The sequence below is a fragment of the Zalophus californianus genome, chromosome 6 (genome assembly GCF_009762305.2).
Source record: "Zalophus californianus isolate mZalCal1 chromosome 6, mZalCal1.pri.v2, whole genome shotgun sequence".
NCBI classification, from domain to species: domain Eukaryota; kingdom Metazoa; phylum Chordata; class Mammalia; order Carnivora; family Otariidae; genus Zalophus; species Zalophus californianus.
Window position 1 is genome coordinate 53,553,597 of NC_045600.1, and position 4,976 is coordinate 53,558,572.

The 4,976-nt window shown below is 34.1% G+C and overlaps 1 pseudogene; it reads right to left on the reverse strand.

Moving 5' to 3' along the window:
* Positions 1–3,872: 3,872 nt before the first annotated feature.
* LOC113910022 lies at positions 3,873–4,611 on the reverse strand (annotated as a pseudogene).
* Positions 4,612–4,976: the final 365 nt, after the last annotated feature.

Consider the following 4,976-nt stretch of genomic DNA (forward strand, 5'->3'; position numbering starts at 1 on the left):
CAGAACATACCCATCATCAAAAACATGTTTTTGATGACAACATTTGATTACAACATTGAACCTCTTACTAAACATGGTTTTGTGGGCCCTACACAAGCACAGGAGTCACACATTTACAAAGAATATCTAATGTGTATTATACAAAATATTGTTAATTATTTAACAACAAATATTTCACTATTGCAAAAATATAAAGATGGAAGAAAAAGTTCTATTTACACATATTAGAATGGGAAAGAAAAGAACATTTAATTAAAATAAATGGTGAGGGTACCTGGGTGGCTCAGTCGTTATGCTTCTGCCTTCAGCTCAGGTCATGATCCCAGGGTCCTGGGATCGAGCCCCACATTGGGCTCCCTGCTAGGCTGGAAGCCTGCTTCTCCCTCTCCCACTCCCCCTGCTTGTGTTCCCTCACTCGCTGTCTCTCTCTGTGAAATAAATAAATAAAATCTTTAATAAAATAAAATAAAATAATAAAATAAAATAAATGGTGACTAAAGCCTTGATCCTAAAACACCTGATCACATAATTAAAGTAGTTAAGGGAGAAAAATGACAGGCTTTATATAATAGTATGGTGGTTTGAGTATTAAATTTTAAATTTCTCAATGTTCAAATACATTTGATTTTTATGTTATAGTTAAGCAATTTATACAGACTCGACTTTAAAGTACTCTGCTGTGAAATTCAAATGTATCTTAAGTCCCACCACCAAGATGATGACAGAAAAATATGGAGAAAAATTATTTTCTTTCTATTTCAGATTACAAATGAGATTCTTCATTGTCACTTTTCTCTGGGGATGAAATGCAAAATATTAATATAGGCAATGAATAGCATTTTGCCATATGAATGGAATAGTAAACAAAAGAAAGGGAGTGTTGAGGAACAAAAGAATATTGAGTAAAAGGGAGACTTACAGAACAGCAATGTTTTTAAGCACTGCAATTATTTCACTAGACGATCGTCCACTAGGAAAGTTTTTTAAATATGTACTTATTTTTTTTTTGTAGAGCGATTTAGTCTGCTTAATGGTACTTCTTTTGGGATTATATAAACCATATAAGCTTACAATTTCTTATGAGAAGCTTAGTAATGCAATTTCCCAGACATTTATATTTAGGAGAATGGCGTTAGATTTGTTTTGAAAGAATTTATAATTTCTGAAAAATATTGATCTAATTACTTAAGTGTAAATATTAATTGCTTAATAAGAGAAGAACCATGTGTTTTGGGGCCTAAAGTTTATATAATTTTTGATAGCCTCTTCTACTTTTCTATTTTTTAAAGATTTATTTATTTTAGAGATAGAGACGGAAAGCGGGGAGAGGGGCAGACGGAGAAGGAGAAAGAGTGTTAAGTAGACTCCTGAGATCATGACCTGAACTGAAACCAAGAGTTGGACACTCAACCAACTGTACCACCCAGGCTCCCTGATAGCCTTTTTTAAAAACAGGACATAAAATTATAAATAATAAATTCAGTAATTTATGTCCACTTATTTACATTGAGAATCAAATGACAAAATATAAATTATAAAATGCTTATTAACACCATAAACATAATAAAAATCAAAAAGGAAATAATTATTAATCTTTTGAGATCTCTAATTGTTCTGATATTTTTGGCTTGCATATTCATATTTCCTCTTCATGTGACCATGATTTTATAAAATTCTCTATAGAAGAAATTAAAAGGTAATTTGAAATTTCCTCTATTTTAGTTGATCAAAATTGTTTTTAATTACTGAGATTTGACTCTCCACATGGACATGTTCACTCAAGAGTAGCACTGCAGGGGCACCTGGGTGGCTCAGTCATTAAGCGTCTGCCTTCGGCTCAGGTCATGATCCCAGAGTCCTGGGATCATGCCCCGCATTGGGCTCCCTGCTTGATGGGAGGCCTGCTTCCCCTCTCCCACTGCCCCTGCTTGTGTTCCCTCTCTCACTGTGTCTCTCTCTGTCAAATAAGGAAATAAAATCTTAAAAAAAAAAAGAGTAGCACTGTAGTTAACACTACAAATGTGTGTTATAACAACTAGAAATTCTGATAATTTCTCTTTTGCATGATTCCCATGAGAAAGGTAAAAGAACAAAGTATTGTGCATACACAATATATTGTGGATACTGCATTACACATAGCACGTTCATATATTCCTGATAGGAGAATTTGATTAAAAATTGACTAGAATTAAATCTTCCACTTGTAATTTTCATTATGAAATTTTTAGAAGAAATTGCATGACTTCCTTCTTATTCTGTTCATTTTAAACTTTGTTACTCTTCCACTGTGTGCATACATCCCATGTAAAGAATTACAGGGCACATTCTATCATGAAAAGCCCTCATTCCCTGAGCTTTCGTGCTATGATGTTAGATAAGTTGGCATAGTGGAACTCCTCTCTACCGGATGGCCACCAATAACCTAACTATATATTGAAGTCACTGCAGTTCACATAAAGACATTCCTTTATACTTTAATTAAATTTAATTAAAAGCACAAATCCAACCTCTTTCCTGGATCCCCAAAGTGCTCACAATCACTCCAGTAACTTATAACTGTCTATAAAGTACAGGTCTTTTACTTATTTCAGTTAAAATATTACTCTTGATTTTTTTTTTTTAATGTAGGATCACATGAACACATTGCTGGAGTTTCTCCCAAGGTCCAGAGGGGTCCATGAAAGTGAATGGCACTGTGTTAAGCTTCATTAGCTTCACATTAATCCACCTCTCTGCTTCCATTCTTAATCACACATTTTTATGACTACTAAAAACAGTTTCCCAGTAATAAAAATAATACATGATGTATTTCAGTGACTGGCAAGGTGATTAATTATAGGCTAAAATCTGGGTTATTCTTCATGAGAAAATAATTGCTATGATTATCTTTAGACCTGATATGCATTTAAATGAATTATTTTAAAAGAAATGTTCTAATTGTCTTGATTTTGTAAAATTTCCAAATCTTCTTCTTATGGAAATCAGTTCTTATAATACTGGAGTCTTAAGATAAATCAGTTCTTGTAATACTGGAGTCTTAAGATAAATCATTTTAGTGATGACTAATTAATAGAATATCAAAGATAATGTTTGCACTTTATACTTTCCATTTACAATATTACTTTTTCCTAAAAACCAAAATTATTGTGAAATACTGAAACTATCATAAAAATCTAAATAGAAATACCTCCGGATTTTAGCTTAAAGATGGCTTTATTTTATGTGAATTAATCAAGCCTCAACTGATTATAACAGATAATGTTTAAAAAGAGATTTTGCTTGAAAATACAGTATCTGACAGTTTCAGTGCAACAAAAACAATTTGTCTAGTACCATTTTTATGCACTTACATTTATAAATAAGTAATGGGAAATGAATCCATACATGTTATAAAAAGACTTTTGATAGGCAGCTCTAACATGTAAATGGACTTTTAGCATTGGTACCTTGGGCTATAGCAAACTGAATAAATCCTTAGTGACCTAGCAAACATTTTCACTTTAGCAATGAATTAAGTGAAGTTTTCTCTTCTGATGGGGGGCTTTGAGTTTGAGCTTAACTGTTCATTTATTTCTATTACATAGTGAAATTTGAGATCCATTTCAGGAATCTGATCTGCATCCTCTAAGGAGAAACATTTTAAACAAACACAAGAAGTCTTTTAAGGGGATCCTGTGCATTCTTTTTTATTATGTTATCTTAGTGAATTCTTTATAACTAGTCATGTAAAAGTAGATACTATTAAACCCAAACTCACTTTTTTTCATCCAACAAGAAGCCATAACTTTATTAATGATAGAAACAGTACAAATTTCAAACCAAGCAGCAGTTATTCTTTTGAAACACCAAAAAAAGTCCTCGTTTTCAGATGGTTACATTGTTAATTCCATAATAGTATTTACAATATCATTACTGTTGTTCTTCAGGGCTCGGACTGCCTTTGCTCTTGACACATTTGCTTGTGACATGACCGATTCTATGTCCTTAACCTCTACACCGGTTTCATCAACCTCTCCTCTTCACTCTCCTCTTGTACAGTTGGAGTCTGTGTGTTTTCTTGAATGTTTGAGACAGCTTCATCTTGAACTTTGAATTTCTCAGCAGCTGCTAGTTGTGCTTGCTGAGATAAATCCTCGATTTTGGCTTCCCCAAAAACTATGTAGGTATCTGAAGCGGGGCTCTTGTAGACATCTCATTTTGTGACGACAAAGAGGATATTCTTAGATTTCTGGATAGTGACCCTTGTAACCCCTGTAACCTGTTGAAGACCTAGTTTGGACATAGCCTTCCGTGCCTTCTTTTCACTACGGCTCTGTTTTGCTTTACTGACTGGCTCTTCATCGATTTCTGTGGCTGCTGCCAGCTGGGCCTGTTGGGTGGTTGCCTGTGTGGAATCCTTTTCCTCAAGGCTCTGGTACTGATTCATCACTGTCAGATTCTGTTCCAGAACCTGTCTCAGCCTGGGGCTGTGGCAACTCCTGCTCTGTAGCAGGGACGGTTTCTGTGGCTTCACCAGGCATTTCTGAAGGGAATAAAAGGGAGGCCTGAATTGTCTGGGATCCATTCTGCTGCCCAACCCAGAGTCAAATAGTCTTAAAAACTCTGTGTGAGGGGAACATGGAACCCCCAAACTCACTTTTATTGAATATTTTTCTTTGAACCTTTAATGACTTTCTCATTGTGATTTATAATTTCAAAATATGTCTGAAAAAGCAACAAAATATATTACACAGGATAATTCTTTCTGAAGTTCAATAATTGTCCAGATTCTCTCCATAGTCAAGACTGTGACATTTGGACATGATTTCTCTATCATGAGGTATTACTAATAAAATTCCAAAGATAGGTAGTTATATCTAAGCAGCATATAAATTTAAAGTTGTCTACATCCTGGAAAACACACAATAGGCATTAAAATTGATTCACATTTTCAAGTACTTGAAAGGTGTAGGAAAACTGTTAATAAGAAATATAAA